The sequence below is a fragment of the Talpa europaea genome, assembly GCF_964194135.1.
Source record: "Talpa europaea genome assembly, chromosome: 12".
Classification (NCBI taxonomy): domain Eukaryota; kingdom Metazoa; phylum Chordata; class Mammalia; order Eulipotyphla; family Talpidae; genus Talpa; species Talpa europaea.
Window position 1 is genome coordinate 43,330,182 of NC_140079.1, and position 19,082 is coordinate 43,349,263.

Genomic DNA, 19,082 nt, shown 5'->3' on the forward strand with positions numbered 1-19,082 from the left:
AATCTCCATAATATAAACTTCAGAAAGATCTTTGAGGGCTTTCACCTCAAGTAAGAAAAGAAAACAAAGGAGAATATAGAATGCTGGAACTCCATCAAACTAAAAGCCTTCAATATAGCACAAAAGACAGTAACCAAAATTAAGGGACAATCTAAGAAAAATATGTGCACATCTGACAGATATCAGAGATCTACAAAGAGCTTATATACTAAACATGTAACCCAATCATAAAATGGACAAAATTGCTAAGTAGAAATCCCTCTAAGAAGACAAGCAGTTGGCCAATAGAATTGTGAAAATATGTTCATCAGTTCATTATCACTTACCATCAGGGAAATGCAGAACAAAAGCACAATGAGATATCATCTCACAACTGTGAGAATGACCATAATAAAAACACCAACTCAACAAGTGTTGGAGAGGGTGTGGGGAAAAAGTACCCTACTACACTGTTGACAGGATTTATACTGGTCCAGACACTATGTTTAGCTGTGTTGAAGATTCTCAAATCACTAAAAATGGATGTGCCAGTTGACCCAGCAATTCCACCCCTAGGAATCTACCCAAAAATCATAAGAACACTAAATGAAACAGGAATCTTCACTCCTATGTTTATTTTAGAAATATATAAACCACCCAAGATATTTAATCAAGCACAAGGTGCCACAACAGATGAATGGACAAATATATGGTATGTACTCAGTGATTAAAAATATTAACTCATGGCATTTGTGACAACATAGATGGAGCTGAAGGGAATATGCTAAGTGAATAAGTCTGATGGTTCTATACCAGTTTCTCAAGTTTCTTTGCAACATAAAATATGAGATTATATGAGTCTGTTGTATACATATATCTGTTATGTTCATTCAAAATAAAACAATATGCAAATAAATATACACATATACATACATAAAACTTTAACCTTAAACATTTATTTTTGCATTTAACAAAATAAGTCCACCCAATTCCTATTATTTGCAACATTCTTCTAAAGTGATTTTCTTATCCCTATTACCTTCAGAAATAAGGAGATTAAGGTTGCGGGAGCATCAATTTTTAAAAGTTCACAAAAAATGCCATTAAGTCTTATCACACACTTTGTTGAATTAGGCACAAATGGAAACATACATGTTCTGTTACTTTGTATGGCTTCTTCTATTCATCAACCAGTGCATTTTAAATATGTACAACTAACAGTATTCACATATACTCTAATGAATTACTTAGAAGAAAAATTCTAAGGTACCTGGATCAGAATATGATACACAGACAGGTGACTGATTAAAAGTGAACAGTGGTTAGAGCTATCACTTCTACTTGACAACAAAGGAAAATATCAGATGTGAAATGGGAATCATAGAAATAAATGAATGAAATTCACATTTGATATTATTTCTTTCTGCAAAAATAGAAGATGAGAGTAGATACATATATATGGTAAATTGAGCATATATTCCAGGGAGAAACCACCTGGAACAGGCATCATGGTTCAAGACTCAGAAGCACAATGTAGAGACTCAAGCTGCCTGTGGAGCCCTGAAGAGCCTCGCTGGGTCAGAGAAGCTCATCACATACTCTTCCTGGTCCTCAAGGCCTGATATTAATTCAATTACATGTAGGACGGCCTGTCAATAGCAGCTAACTGATACTATACTCAACCTGAATAGAAGTGAGGAAAGTTATAATAATCTGCATTGGGTTGCTTTTTTTTTGGTATTTGTTCTTATACTTATTTCAGATGACTGTACTTAAAAATTCTATGCAGTTAATTTCCAGGTAACTAGAAGTGTGGTGTTTTTGCAGGAAAACTGATGACCGTGATATTATGACCAGACAGGGGTTTAAGTTCTCTCATATTATCATATGTTTTTTATATTTCTTTTTGTTGATGTGTTGGATAACGTTGATTGATTTTTGGATGTTAAACCATCCTTGTGTCCCTAGAATGAATCCTACTTGGTCGTGGTGAATGAACATTTTTGCACCCAACACTAATGATAAAGGACTGATCACAAAAATCTGCAAAGAACTGATGAGACTCAACAACAACAAAGAAAATAACCCAGTCAAAAAATGGGCAGAAGAGCTAAAAAGAAACTTCTCTGAAGAGGAAATGCAAATGGCCAACAGGCATATGAAAAAATGTTCAACATCACTTGTAATCAGGGAAATGCAAATCAAAACTACCATGAGATACCATCTTACACCAGTGAGAATGGCACATATTAAAAAAAACTAGCAACAACTAATGTTGGCGAGGTTGTGGAGAAAAAGGAACTCTCCTGCACTGTTGGTGGGAGTGCAAACTGGTCCAACCACTATGGAGAGCTGTGTGGAGATTTCTTGACCTACTAAACATAGAGCTTCCATATGATCCAGCAATTCCACTCCTAGGTATTTACCCAAAGGACACAGAAACATCAATTCCAAAGAGCACCTGCACACCTATGTTTATAGCAGCACTGTTTACAATAGCTAAGCTTTGGAAACAGCCCAAATGCCCAAAAATAGATGACTGGATCAAGAAGATGTGGTACATATATACCATGGAATATTACTCAGCATTCAAAAAAGATAAACACATGAATTTGCAGCAACATGGATGGCACTGGAAGGGATCATGCTCAGTGAAATAAGCCAAAAAGAAAAAGAAAAAATACCGGATGGTCTCACTCATAGCAGGAATCTAGAAAACTTAAATAAGGGACCAGGAAAATGAATAACTATAAGAAAGTGAAAATCAAAATCAACAAAAAACTATGAACCAGAGACACTTTTGGGGGGGTGGGGGGGGCGGGAGGGGAGGGATTGGGGTCAGAATGGGGGGGTTGCAATTGTATGGGGAATATAAAAATAAAATTTATTATTAAAAAAATAAGTTCTCTCATAGTCATCCTTTCATCATAAAAAAAAATGATACAATCCAAGCATCCTTGGTTGCACAGGGATTAAAGTATCAGTGATATCAAGCTATTGCCAGCCATTGCAGTGTGAATTTGAAACCCACTGAGGTATCAAATTTGATCCCCGCCCACATGGCAAAGCAGACCTCTTCTGTCTCAACTGCTGCTCCCTTCAGCAGTGTATGTCAGCAAATCCACCTGTTCTGCATCCCACTCTGCCTCTGGTGAATTCTTCACTCCCCAAACTTCTGCCTACCCACCAGTTCTTGTATGTTTAAACAAATAAAATTAATCTTAAAAAAAGTAATAGAAGCCCCTGTATAATGGAGATATATACAGTAAGGTAATGATAATAAGTATTTTCCTTATGAAAAAAATTGAGAAGAGGGTAGTTGTTTCCTTTAGAGTTGAGAAAGGAGTCCTAGATTTAGCAGCATCAGAAGATTTCAAAAAGGAACATGATGACATTAATGCAGTAACAATGTTTTTCAATTTGAATCACTATTAACTCCCTTATACACAGCCGTGAATCCTCAATATTTGCAAAAATAGATGTGTCACATGAAAAGGGAACATCTTACAATGTAATACAATATGTGATTTAAGTTTTGTTTTATCATGTTGAAGATTATCTGTGATGCTAAGTTCACATTAAGTCAATGCATTTACTAAAATGAGTCTTGGAGAAGACTTAAATGTATCTAATCATTTTGTAGTGAAGTAAAGGAGGCTTGGCATACACTGAGCTGAAGGACAACAGGATCTTAAGGAGGAGAATAAAACTTAGTGTGCCATTCCATGAAGCCAACATTACACTTATACCAAAAACAAACAAGGACAACACACACACACACACACAAAAAAAAAAACTACAGGCCAAAATCCTCAACAAAATTTTAGCTATCAAAATCCAACAATGTATCCATAAGATAATTCACCACGACCAAGTAGGATTCATTCCAGGAACACAAGGATGGTTCAACATCCAAAAATCAATCAACATTATCCAACACATCAACAAAAAGAAATATAAAAACCACATGATAACATCAATAGATGCTGAGAAAGCTTTTGACAAAGTGCAACATCCATTCATGATAAAAGCCCTTGAAATTCTTGGGATACAAGGAACATACCTCAACATCATAAAGGCCATCTATGACAAGCCAACAGCCAGTATCATTCTCAATGGCGAAAAGCTGAAAGCATCCCCATTAAGATCTGGGACAAGACAAGGATGTCCACTCTCACCACTGATTTTCAATATAATACTGAAAGTCCTAGCCAGAGCAATAAGACAAGAGAAAGACATACAAGGAATCCCAATAGGAAAAAGAAGAATTCAAACTATCACGATTTGCAGATGATATGATAATATACATAGAGAACCCCAAAAACTCCACAGAAAATCTAATTCAACTAATCAATCAGTTCAGTAAAGTGGCTGGATACAAAATCAACACGCAAAATATCAGTAACCTTCCTATACACCAACAATAAATCTGAAGAAGAAGAAATAAAATAAAACATCCCTTTTACTATTGAAACAAAAAAAAATCAAATACTTGGGAATAAATCTAACAAAAGATGTAAAGGACCTATACAAAGAAAACTAAAAAACACTGTTAAAAGAAATAGAAGAAGACACAAAGGAATGGAAAGACATCCCCTGCTCATGGACTGGAAGAATAAACATTATTAAAAGGACCATCCTACCAAAAACAATATACAGATTCAATGCTATTCCCATAAAAATTTCAATGTCATTTTTCAATGAAATAGAACAATTATTGATGAAATTCATATAGAACCACCAAAACCCCGAATAGTTAAAGCTCTCCTGAAAAAAAAAAAAAAAAGAAGGATGTGGAGGCATCATACTCCCAGGCTTCCAACTTTACTACAAAGCCATAATCATCAAAAGTGCATGGAATCAAATAGAAAATCCAGAAATAAACCCACATATTTATGGTCAACTAATATTTGACAAAGGAGCAAAGAATATGCATTGGAGCAAAGAAAGTTTGTTCAATAAATGGTGCTGGGAAAACTGGGTAGCTACATGCAAAAGAATGAAGCTTGAATACTACCTAACACTATGCACAAAAAACAACTAAAAATGGATTAAAGAACTAGACATAAGACCTGAAAACATAAAATACACAGAAGGAAATATAGGCTAAACACTCCATGATATGCACATCAAAGACATCTTTACATCACATCTTTACATCACCCAAAGCAGTGATAGTGAAGGCAAAGATCAACAGCTGGGACTACATCAAATTAAAGAGCTTCTGCACAGCAAAAGCGATACTAACAAAAACAAAGAGAAACCCCACTGACTGGGAGAACATTTTTTCACACAACACTAATGATAAAGGACTGATCACAAATATCTACAAAGAGCTGATGAGACTAAACAAAAACAAAATAATCCAGTCAAAAAAATGGGCAGAAGAGATAAAAAAGAAATTTCTCTGAAGAGGAAATGCAAATGGCCAACAGACATATGAAAAAATGTTCAACATCACTTGTAATCAGGGAAATGCAAATCAAAACTACCATGAGATACCATCTTACACCAGTGAGAATGGCACATATTACAAAAACTAGCAACAACTAATGTTGGCGAGGTTGTGGAGACAAAGGAACTCTCCTGCACTGTTGGTGGGAATACAAATTGGTCCAACCACTATGGAGAGCTGTGTGGAGATTTCTGGACCTACTAAACATGGAGCTTCCACATTATCCAGCAATTCCACTCCTAGGTATTTACCCAGAGGACACAGAAACATCAATTCCAAAGAACACCTGCACCCCTATATTTATAGCAGCACTGTTTACAATAGCTAAACTTTGCAAAAAACCCAAATGCCCAAAAATAGATGACTGGATCAAGAAGATGTGGTACATATACACCATGGAATATTATTCAGCATTCAAAAAAGATAAACACATGAATTTGCAGCAACATGGATGGCGCTGGAAGGGATCATGCTCAGCGAAATAAGCCAGAAAGAAAAAGAAAAATACCAGATGGTCTCACTCATAGCAGGAATCTAGAAAACTTAACTAAGGGACCAAGAAAAAGAATAACTGTAAGAAAGAAAATATCAAAATCAACAAACAACTGTGAACAAGAGACACTCTATGGGGGGTGGGGGGCGGGGAAAGGAAGGCTTGGGGTAAAAGTAACAGGGTTGTAATTGTATGGGGAATATAAAAATAAAAATTTAAATTAAAAAAAAAACAAGTGTGCTATGGAACCCACTGTATGTTACCATCTTTGTTGTCAGGAGGGTGGTTAAATAGTGAAGAGAAAAGGGTGACACACTCAAAAGTGAAAAGTTTTGTTATCATACATTCTCTGTTTGAACATGTATAAGTTTCCTTGGTCATCAGGTGTAGTCTGTTTGCAGTAGGAGTAGCAGAACTTAATGTCTTTTAATTACAACAAACAAAAAAAAGTATTTGGTATGTTATATGACATTGGGAGAAATTATTATAAGAAATGCATGTTGTCTCATTAAATGAATGGGAATATCTCATTTTTTCTGGTTTAAGATTGGAATACATTTGGAAAAGTAGGAAAACCATAAGGGAAAAGTTGTTAAATATCAAAACGAACTGAAAGTTTAATAAAGTGAAGTATATAAAATAGAGAAATTGAGGTCCAGGAGGAAATTAATGTTGCAAAAAAAAATAAAAAAAGCAAGTTCCATTTCTTAGTTTGACAAATTAAGACCAATTTCTGACAATTAATCTCCAATTTATAAAATTCTGGGTGCTTATTCAGCCCTGGGACAATTATATTTTTGTAGTTTTCATTACAACAAATGTTGTCAGGGCACTCTTTATGTCTCTGTTCCTCAGACTGTAGATGAAGGGGTTCAGCATGGGTATGATCACACTGTACATCACCAAGGTTATTGCACTTGAGCAAGGGCTGTGGGGAGCAGCTGAGCTAAGGTACACTCCCAGGCCCGTGCAGTAAAATAAGGATACAACTGAGAGGTGAGATGCACAGGTGGAAAATGTATTATGCTTCCCCTGAGCTGAAGAGATTGTACATATGGGGGAAACTATCTTAGTGTAAGAATAAAAGATACCAAGGAGGGAACCACCACCGAGTAAGATGGCCTCAAAATATATCACCATGTTGTTGAGAAAGGTTGTACACCCAAGAGAAAATGGGCCGTGTTTCTGGGTGTCAGCAGGAGTGAGCTTCAGGCAGGTCTTTCTGTGGTGAAGTCTGTCCTGTGCATTGTAAGATGTTTGGAGCATCCTGGTTTCCCCTGCCCTCGCTGTGAGCCTGAAATGTCTGTGGACATTGCTCACTGTCCCTGAGGGACAAAGCTGCCCACTTAGAACCATGCTTTAGGGCCTCCCTGGTGGCACAGGTGGTTGAGCGCCACACTGTGAAGCTGTCCGCAGCCTCTGCAGCGCCAGTTCAATCCCGGCCAGTCGGCGAGGGACCCACATGGTGAGGCAGACCTCTCCTGCCACGCCCACTGCCCTCAGCATTGTATTTCTTCAGTCTGCCTGTTCTGTTCCCAGCTCTGTCTCTGGTGAATCCTCTCACCCTCCTGCGCATCTGGCCTGTACCCTGGTTCTTTTATAAATAAATAAATCTTTGAAAAAAAAAGAAGAACCATGTTTTAAACATAATGTCCATGTATTTTATGAGGCTTGCTATAATAACAATTTTCTGATGAACAATTTAATGATATAAAAATGATTAACTTTGTATTTCACCCTGAAATATGACACAGCCATTGAAATAATTACCTTCATTATGTAATCAAACAGATGAACAAAACAGTGATCTCTTGCCATTAGTTAAATGTAAATTGCCTCTCTGATGACAACATCTGACCTCATTTGTCTCTTGACAGTCAACTGGGTAGCTGGGCTCACCTGGACTGGGTCTCCAAGAGGTTCTCGTGTGGAGATCTGAATTCTTTATTGGATGGAGGAGACAGAGGCCTGAGCTCTCTGACCAGATGAGACAGCAGGGAGGAGTGACTCACCTGTCCCCTAAGCAGGAATAGGACTCGACACAAACACACACACATCTAAATCATGCTTCTTCCAGCCCAAGGTTATATATGCCAGGAGTCAAATAATGTGTTTACAGCTCTATCTGCTCATTAGTTACATTTCCTCATTACTCCAACTTCCATGCACAGACTCCCCCTGTGGAAAACTATTCTGAAAGCTAAGGAATTTTCCCTGTTTCCAAGAAGTTGGGTTAGAAATGAAATTAATTCCATTTTTCACTCCCCTATGAACTTGCCTCCTTTTCTGATTTCTAAATTAATAATATCTTATCTGATTTCAGATTTATATTTTCTAAATAATTCCAAGACCGACAAATGGGTCATATTAGGTTTCTCATGTCTTCAAAGCTTTAGCTCATGCAGGGAACATAACTCCTGATTTCAGGACAGTTGCTGTCATCCTTCACAGCAGGGAATGAACCTGGGATTTTGTCATAATAGAACATAGCAATGAACTCATAAGCTTCAGGACCCTTTGCTAAAATTATTAGGAGCTTCATACTTCTGTCACGTTAATAGCTATAATTTAGTACCTAATTAGAGTGTTTATGAATTATATATTACATAGGTAATTTTATCCACTATAATATGATCTTTGAATTATATAGGGTAGCTGTGACTTAATTTTTTATTTATTTGTTTTATTTTATGTAATTAGTCCATCATTTTTCACTTTTGCACAATGAAAATCATACTTTTTTAATATCTTATTTTATATAATTTTACATCATTTTTCATTTTTGCACAATGTGTGCATTTTCATTTTGGTTATATTCCCCATACAATTCCCATGCCCCTTATTTTGACCCTACCCTCCTCTATCACCAACCCCCCCCCCAGTGTGTCTCTGGTTTATCGTTACTTGGTGAATTTTGATTTTTTCTTTATTATAATTAGTTTTTTTCCTGATCACTTATTTAGGTTTTCTAAATTCCTGCTATGAGTGAGACCATCCGGTATTTTTCTTTTTTTTTCTGGCTTATTTCACTGAGCATGATCCCTTCCAGCTCCATCCATATTGCTGCAAATTGCGAGTTTACCTTTTTGATTGCTGACTAGACTTCCATTGTGTAAATGTACTACATCTTCTTGATCCAGTCATCTTTTTTTGGGCATTTGGGTTATTTCAATAGCTTAGCTATTGTAAATAGTGCTGCTCTACACATAGGGGTGCAGGTGCTCTTTTAAATTAGTGTTTCTGTGTCCTTTGGGTAAATATCTAGGAGTGGAATTGCTGGATCACATGGAAGCTTCATTTTTAGCAGGTTGAGGAATCTCCACACAGCTTCCATAGTGGTTGGGCCAGTTTGCACTCCCACCAGCAGTGCAGGAGAGTTCCTTTTTCTTACATCCTTGCCAACAATTGCTGCAGTTAGATTTTTTTAATATGTGCCATTCTCAACTGGTGTAAGATGGTATCTCATTGTAGTTTTGATTTGCATTTCCCTGATTACAAGTGATGCTGAACATTTTATCATAAGCCTGTTGGCCATTTGCATCTCCTCTTGGAGAAATTCCTTTTTAGCTCTTCAGCCCTTTTTTTTTTTTTTTTTGGTGGGACCCTTGCTGGTGGCCGGGGAATGAACCGGCGCTGCAGAGGCTGTGGGCAACCTTGCAGCCCAGCTCTCAACCACTGTGCCACCAGGGGAGGCTCTCTTGAGCCCATTTTTTGACTGGATTATTTACTTTTTTATTGTTGAGTCTCTTCAGCTCTTTGTAGATTTTTGTGGTCAGTCCTTTATCATTCGTGTTATGTGCAAAATTTTTCTCCCAGTTGGTGGGGTTTCTCTTCGTTTTGGTTGTTATCTATTTTGCTGTACAAATGCTATTTAATGTAATGTAGTCCCAGCTGTTTATGTTTGCCTTCACTATCACTGCTTTGGGTAATGTGTCTGTAAAGATGTTTTTGAGATGTATGTCATGTAGTGTTTTGCCTATATTTCCTTCTATATATTTTATGGTTTCAGGTCTTATGTCTAGTTCTTTAATCCATTTTGAGTTGGTTTTTGTGCATTGTGTGACGTAGTGGTCAAGCATCATTCTTTTGCATGTAGCAACCCAGTTTTCCCAGAACCATTTATTGAACAAACTTTCTTTGCTCCAGTGCATATCCTTTGCTCCTTTGTCAAAGATTAGTTGACTGTAAATTTGTGGATTTATTTCTGGATTTTCTATTCAATTCCATTGGCCCATGTGTCTGTTCTTGTTCCAGTACCTTGCAGTTTTGATGATTATGGCTTTGTAGTATAGTTTGAAGTCTGGGAGTGTGATGCCTCTATTACCTTCTTTTTTTTCAGGTGAGCTTTGGCTATTCAGGGTTTTTGGTAGTTCCATATGAATTTCATCAATATTTGTTCTATTTTTGGGCCTCCCTATTGGGGCAGGCAATTGAGCGCCACACTCAGACACTGTTTGCAGCTTCTGCAGTGTGGATTCAATCCCTGCTGGCCAGCGAGAATCCTGCAGGGTGAAACAGACTTCACCTGTCTCACCTGCTGCTCCCCTCAGCAGTGTATTTCAGTCAGTCTCCCTGTTCTGTTCCCTGCTCTGTCTCTGTTGAATCCTCTCACTCTCCCACACATCTTACCTGTATCCCAGTTTTTGTATAAAAAAATAAATCTTTAAAAAATATTTTAAAAATTTGCTCTATTTCTTTGAAGAATGCCATTGAAATTTTTATTGGAATAACATTGAATTTGTAAATCACTTTTAGTAGGATGGCCATTTTGATAATGTTAATTCTTCCAACCCATGAGCAGGGGATGTCTTTCCATTTCTTTGTGTATTCTTCTATTTCTTTTAACAGTGTTTTATAATTTTTTTAAATCATTAACTAACTTTTTTTAAAAAAGATTTATTTATTTATTTATTTATTTATACAAGCACTGGGTACAGTCAGAAGCGTGTGAGGGTGAGAGAATTCACCAGAGATAGAGTGGGGAGCAGAACACGCAGACTGACAAAGAAATACACTGCTGAGGGGAGCAGCGGATGCGGCAGGAGAGATCTGTCGCACCATGTGGGACCCTCGCCAGGGGCTGGGGATCGAACTGGCACTGCAGAGGCTGCGGGCAGGTTCGCAGCCCAACGCTCAACCACTGTGCCACCAGGGGAGGCCCTATCATTTTTTTTGATATAGGTTATTTACCTCTTTTATTAGGTTTATTCCCAAGTAGTTGTTGTTGTTGTTGTTGTTGTTTTCCCAATCATAAAAGGGATGGTTTTCTTGATTTCTTCTTCAGATTGGTAGTTTGTGTATAGGAAGGCTACTCATTTTTGTGTGTTGATTTTGTATCCTGCTACTTTATTAAACTGATTGATTAGTTTAATTATTTTTTTCTGTGGAGTTTTTGGGGGTTTATATGTATATTTCATATCATCTGAAAATAGTGATAGTCTGACTTCTACCTTCCATATTTGGATTTCTTATATGCAGTGGCCTTGATGCCCCAGCCAGATAAGACACTGGCAAACAGCTAAGAAAAAGGTCCTCACACCATGGGGCCGAAGATGCCTTGTGCCTCATACCATGGGGCTGAAGACTTACCAACCCTTTGTTTTTTTTTTCTTGGTCATAAAAAGTGAAAAAAAAAATTCTCAGAAAGTACGTTAGGCAATAAATTTTACGTGTCAGTATACTGCAAGTAATGGCACAGAAAAATATCTATTTAGAAATTAGTTATTAAACAATTTGGCCCACTTAACATTGGGAGACAATTTATTGTACATTCCTGACAAGCTATCCAGCATAACAATTATAGTAAGTCCTTCTTTTGCTTTTTTTAAGAAGTTTCCTTTTTTTTTTTAGAAGTTTCTTGGGAAAATTTTTAAATGAAGTTATTTGTGTTAAGGAGTTTCTAGGTAGAAAAAGTTCTGATAGCTGAGTAGCAGCTGGTCTCCAGCTGAAGGCCATGCGAATAAGAAAAATCTTTTTATGCTTAGGCTTTAGCTGATAGGGGTGTACCAACGGCTATCAACTTTTTTAGGAAATTGTTTAACTGAAATAATAAGTTTTAGTATAAGGCTTAGTTTTCTATCTATTAACCTTGAAGGTTGCTTTCTTGCGGAAGGCACATAGCAATAACAAGTCTTAAGGGATGCACTGATTGTTTCTGCTTTGTTTCTATGCACATGATAATGTAATCTCATGGCTTGCTAAAAATGTATAAATAAAGGACCTGCTGAGCCCCTCAGTAGAAGATACTTGCACCTCATCCAGTGTCAGTGTTTCCTCACTACCTCATCCCCTTCCCCTTAACCCTTAACATTTCACCTAGTCTGTCTCATCCTTTCAAAGACTCCTGAAACGGCATTTTGCCAAGGCTGGTCTTTGGCACTTGTATGTCTTTCTCTTGTCTTATTTCTCTGGCTAGGACTTCCAGTGTCATATTGAAACTCTTTGGTGAGGGTAGTCTACCTTGTCTTGTCCCAGATCTTAATGGAAATTCTTTCAGCTTTTCAAAATTGAGAATGATCTTGGCTATGGGCTTGTCCTATATGGCCTTTATGATGTTGAGAATGTTTCTTGTATCCTGAGAATTTCAAGGGCCTTTATCATAAATGGGTGTTGTACTTTGTCGAAAGCTTTCTCAGCATCTATTGATATTATCATATGTTTTTTATATTTCTTTTTGTTGATGGGTTGGATTACATTGGTTGATTTTTTGGATGTTTAACAATCCTTGTGTTCCTGGAATAAATCTTACTTGATCATGGTGACTTATCTTATGGATGCATTGCTGGATTCTGACAGCTAAAATTTTATTGAGGATTTTTGCATCACTGTTCATTAGAGAAATTAGTCTGTAGTTTTCTTTTTTTGTGTTGTTCGGCCTCTGTATAAGTATAATGTTACCTTCATATAACATGTTTGGCATTATCCCTTCCGTCTCAATTTTTTGAAAGAGTTTATGAAGCATAGACACTAATTCCTTTATGAATGTTTGGTAGAATTAATTTGTAAATCCATCTGGTCCTGGGCTTTTGTTTTTGGGGAGGGTATTGATGAACATTTCAATTTCACTGCTTGCAATTGGTCTGTTTAGGTGTTCTATTTCATTTATCTCTGCTTTGATTTTTATTATTTCTTTTCTTCTACTGATTTTAGGGTTCTTTTTTTTTGTTATTCTTAATCTAGTTCTTTGAGCTGTGAGATTAGGTTGTTTCTTTGAGTTCTTTCTTGTTGCTTTTTTTTCCATTTATTTATTTTATTTATACAAGCACTGGGTACAGTCAGAAGTGTGGGAAGGCGAGAGAACTCACCAAAGCCAGAGCGGGGAACCGAACAGGCAGACCGACGAAATACATTGCTGAGGGGAGCAGCAGGAGTGGCAGGAGAGGTCTGTTGCACCATATGGTACCCACGCCGGCAGCCAGGGATTGAACTGGCAATGCAGAAGCTGTGGGCAGCTTTGCAGCCCAGCGCTCAACCGCTGCGCCACCAGGGGAGGCCCTCTTTCTTGTTTCTTGATGTGAGCCTCTGTTGCTATATATTTTCCTCTTATTACTGCTTTTGCTGCATCCCATACATTTAGGAATTTGGTTTTCTCCTTGTCGTTCAACTCAATGTATATTTTAATTTCTTCCTTGATCTCCTAGTTAGTCCAGTGGTCTTCCAGTAGTGTGGGTTTCATTCTCCATGAGGTAGGAGAGTTCCTTGCCTTCTTTTTATGGTTTATTTCTTAGTTTGATGCTTTCAAGGTCAGAGAAGATGGTTGGTATGATTTCAATCTTGGTGTAGCTGTTGATGTTTGTCTTGTGTCCCAGTATGTTATCGATCCTGTGTGTGTGCTTGAGAAAAATGTGTCGTCAGATTTTTTGGTGTTTAGTGTTCTAAAGATGTCTATTAAGCCCATAATGTCTAGATCCTTATTTAGAACTTTAGTGTCCTTACTTAATTTTTGTCTCATTGATCTATTCATTGTTGATAGCGATGTGTTTATGTCTCCTACTACATATGTATTTTCTCTCATGTCTGTTTTCAGAGATGATAAGAGTTGTCTGATGCATTTTGGTGCTACTTGATTTGGTGAGTATATGTGAATGAGTGTTTTGTCTTCTTTAAGCGTTGTCCCCTTGATCATAATATAGTGACTATCTGTGTCTCATTTTACCTTTTTGAGTTTGAAATCTGTTTTATCTGATATAAGTGTAGCTGTCCATGCCTTCTTTGGTGGTCCATTTGCTTGTAGGATTGTTTTCCATCCTTTCACTTTCTGTCTATTTTTATCTTTTATAGTTAAATGTGTTTCCAGGAGACAGTAAAAGGTTGGATATTGTTCCTTTTTTTTAAGATTTATTTATTTATTTATTTATTTATTTATTTATTTATTTTAATTTTATTTTTATAATAAATTTTATTTTTATATTCCCCATACAATTGCAACCCCCTTATTTTGAACCCAATCCCTCCCCTCCCGCCCTCTACCCCCCATAGAGTGTCTCTGGTTCATAGTTTTTTGGTGATTTTGATTTTCACTTTCTTATAGTTATTCATTTTCCTGGTCCCTTATTTAAGTTTTCTAGATTCCTGCTATGAGTGAGACCATCCGGTATTTTTCTTTTTCTTTCTTTATACAAGTCCTGGGTATAGTCAGAAGTGCGAGAGGGTGAAAGAATTCACCAGAGCCAGAGCAGAGAGCAGAACAGGCAGACTGATGAAGAACTACACTGCTGAGGGGAGCAACGGGCATGGCAGGAGAGGTCTGCACCACATGGGACCCTCACCGGTGGCCAGGGATCAAATCAGTGCTGTAGAGGCTGCGGACAGCTTGGCAGCCCAGTGTTCAACTGCTGCGCCACCAAGGGAGGCCCTCTTTATAAAATATTTAATGGAATGTCCTTGAAAGTGTTGACAAGGAGAGTCAGAACACTGGATACCAGACTAGCTAAGAAAGCAGACATTTCTGCTTCATCAGAAAAGTGGTAGAATCTAGATCTTTCTTAACAAAAGTTATTGACTCCATAAACTCAGTATATTTTCTTGGATCCAAGTAATAAGAAACTTATGTTAAACAAATAATAATATTACATAAATGCTTAGTGGAAACTTTTTGACAGAGGATTTTTATATTCTTATGCAGCAGCTCTGTCCACTTTATTTTTTATGATGGGGGCCCTCAAATTCCTTATGTTAGCAGAAATATTTCTTTAAATATTCTCCTAAAAATGTAAACATTATGAAATGTAGTAAAACATATATTCACTTTCCTAGGATTTGCCAGGAAAAAAAATCATTGATAATTTCATGGGTAGTGAAATTTTATTTTTATGTTTATTGAGAAAAATAGAAAAATGTAGCAATGAAACTCATTTTTCTAAAATAAAAATGTTATAATACTTAATATTTTTAAAAATGAACCTTGAATATAAAGAGCAATAGAAAATTAAATTTTCAGAGTTCATTTCTATTTTTATAGACCCTCCAAATGTGTGTGGGTCTCCACACATTTAGAGAAAGAATTCACCTCACCAGAGAGTTTTGACTTAGTTATTTATTCCCTGGCAAGGCTTTATTAGAGAGAGCCAATGCCAGAAAGGAGAATTAACCTGGCTCCTTAGGGGAGGGTAGGAGGAGGTTTGAAAGGGTAGAGAAATGAGGCAGGGCAGAGAAGGGCAGCATCATCGCTTGTTCTGGTTGGGCTCTCCCTGCCCATATGCAGACAGGTTATATATATATATATATATATATATATACATATATATATATATATATTCCAACCGTGTGTAAAGTGTGCTCACATTTTCCCCTCCTGCAAATTGTGAAACAATCCTTAATGAGGATCTAATGCTGCTTTTTTCTAGCATGATTCCTTTGGTCATTTCATGGGGTTGGACAGATAATTGGAACAGGGCCCATCAATCAACAGATTAGTACACCTGTCCAAACAGGTAGTTGAGCAACTGTTACCCTAGAGGCACACAATTTCTTCCCTAGAGGCTCACAATTTCTTTTACCTAAGTTATCTCACAATATGGTGACATTTAAAGGGACCTAAAATCACTTCCTCCCATGGACACACAAAGTCTATAGCTACTCATGGAAAAATTACCCCTGCAAGAAATACAGAAACTAATTCAGTGATTCCTGCATAACTGGCTAATGAGAAAAACAAACAAACAAACAAACAAACAAAAACACCAAAAGGTTGAAAATACTGAGAGACAATCTCATCTTAAATCCCACCCTGGCACAGCAACATACAATCAAGAAGGAGCTCAAAACTCCCAGCATCTCCTTGAAAAGTGAAGTATTCAGACACAACATCTATGCCCCAACTTGAAGACATGTATTATAATGGGCCAAAGGACCTGCTCTGAAATTCAGTAATATTTGCATCCACAATTGATGCCATTAGAATACAACAAATTGAGAGACAATTTTTAAGGTCTCTATTTCCAACACTCAGTGCAGAGGGATCACACAGAGACATGTAATTTCCATGTGTTCCCAAAAGATTCCAATTTAACATGCATCCAGGCACTGACTGATACTGTTTCTGGAGACCTAGGAGGTCAGCAACACCATCTACACTCTCTCCTGCCTCATTCCACATCATTCCATGTCCCTGAAAGGAGCTATTATATAAGAATGAAACCATAGGTAGTATCTTTTCTAATCACAGTGATTTGAAACTGAAATCAATTATGAGAAGAAAATTGGAAAATTCACAAAAATGTAGACTTTAAACAATATAAAAGAAAAATCAAAATCCACTTTGAGACAAATGAAAATTGAAATGCCGGATTAATAGGTTCAGAAAAGGTATTTCTAAGAGTTCATAGTGATAAATACCTACCTTAGGAAACAAGAATTGGGGCTTCCCTGGAATTAAATCTCAGCACTGTCAAGCTATCTCCAGCCACTGCAGCATGAGTTTGATCCCAGCTCGGGAGATAATCCACATGGTGCAACAGACCTCTCCTGTCTAGACCACAGCTCCCCTCATCCGTGCATTTCAGAAGATCTGCCTGTTCTACTTCCCACACTGTCTCTGGTGAAACATTTCAACCCCTGCATTTGTGGCAGACAGCTCCATTCTTGTAAAGACAAATAAAGATAAATCTTGAAAAAAAAAAAGATACAAGAATTATCTCAAGTAAACACCTAACTTTACACCTCATGCAACTAGAAAAAAAAAAAAGTAAGACCAGAATTTTGTAGGGGGATGGAAGTAAGTAATACGCGATCACAAAACTGGTCCAACCACTATGGAGAGCTGTGTGGAGATTTCTGGACCTACTAAACATAGAGCTTCCATATGATCCACCAATTCCACTCCTAGGTATTTACACAAGGACACAGAAACATCAGTTCCAAAGAACACCTGCACCCCTATGTTTATAGCAGCACTATTTACAATAGCTAAGCTTTGGAAACAGCCCAAATGCCCAAAAATAGATGACTGGATCAAGAAGATGTGGTATATATATACCATGGAATATTACTCAGCATTCAAAAAAGATAAACACATGCAATTTGCAGCAACATGGATGGTGCTGGAAGGGATCATGCTCAGCGAAATAAGCCAGAAAGAAAAAGAAAAATACCGGATGGTCTCACTCATAGCAGGAATCTAAAAAACTTAAATAAGGGAGAAGGAAAATGAATAACTATAAGAAAGTGAAAATCAAAATCAACAAAAATCTATGAACCAGAGACACTTTTTGGGGGGTGGGGGGCGGGAGGGGAGGAATTGGGGTCAGAATGGGGGATTGCAATTGTGTGGGGAATATAAAAATAAAATTTATTATTAAAAAAAATACCCAAGCACAAATAAATGAAATGGAGACTAGAAAGATAATTAAAAGTATTAATGAAACCAAGAACTGGCTCATTGAAAAGACAAGCAAATTTGACAGATCTCTGCATAGAATTACTAAGAAAAATAAGAAGTCTCAAATAGGGATTAGAAGTAAATGGAAAATACATGAGATATAAACTTGCTAAATTACCATCCCTGATTCTGGTGGAAGATTCTGAGTACACAAATGTATGTTTGTTTCCTTGTGTCTGTCTCCTCTTGTGTTGGGTTTCAATCATGGGATTTCTCCCCCTGACCAGTATTTCCTCATTGATTCTCCTCTCTGTCTTGCATATGGAAATATCTAACACTCATCTTTTACCTTTCAATTGATCAACAAATACTTAATATTTACTGCATGATAAGCACTAAAATAGTCTGTTGAGAAACAAAATAGAATATTGTATATTTTCTTTAGGTGTATACAATTTAAGCCAGGGGAAGAGTATTGGGAATCAATACAGGCAGTATCTTGGATGGCCCTGCAATCTTGGTGAAATGGATCCAAAATGAGTTGACTCACCTTGAGACATTATGTGAAGCCTTTATAGACAAATTGATAATTGTAGTGAGACATGATTAAGTGGTGGAATTAGTAAAGGATAAAAGCCAACAGACAAATATGTTGAAATAAATATTATAATTAGAAAATTATAAATAGTTCTTGATATCTGACCAATAATAAGAACAAGGGATAAATGTTGAACATGGCTTGGACCGGGGAGAAACAGACAGATAACAGAGATGTCATATTTTGGTTATGACATTGCATTTAATAGTGCAATGAGTACAATCAGTGCAAGACGCATAGCATTTTATGTCCAGGACAAGGTCCACTTGTGTAGAGATCACTAAACCAATGTGCCAACAGTGTGTCGCTCTCAAAGGCATAAAGTGGTGATGAGTAGTACAAACAGCAAAATCAAGGTAGTTGTCAGTGGTGGGGTGTGGTTCTGTGAATAGTTGAAACTATGTATCAAAAAATGTACTAATTATGCTAAGCACAGATGATAATTTTATATTAATCTTTTCATTCAATTCTTTTTAAAAACTCTTTGAAATTAGTATTATTTCCCTATTTTGGGGATAGCAGATGTGGCACACAATAGTGCAATTATGCTCAGAACTCAGTGTTTCCAATGTATTTACATATCTCTATTTTTTTTGTTTTTAATGTCACTTATTTTAAAAACAGTTTAGATTTAACTAAAAGTTGCAGATAATACAGCTTCTGTAAACCCCATGCCCAGTTTATCCCTTTTCCTACTTCCCTGCCAGGATACCGCATTACGTTTCACCTTCATTTCTCC

General features: G+C 37.0%; 1 pseudogene across 1 annotated transcript in view; it reads right to left on the reverse strand.

Moving 5' to 3' along the window:
* The window catches only part of LOC311181541 (putative olfactory receptor 7A2), a 58,824-nt pseudogene extending 40,519 nt beyond the window's left edge, over positions 1-18,305 (reverse strand). The window contains exon 1 of the transcript in view: positions 18,296-18,305. The product of the transcript in view is annotated as a putative olfactory receptor 7A2 (transcript). The remainder of the gene's footprint in view (positions 1-18,295) is intronic.
* Between the last annotated feature and the right edge of the window lie 777 nt (positions 18,306-19,082).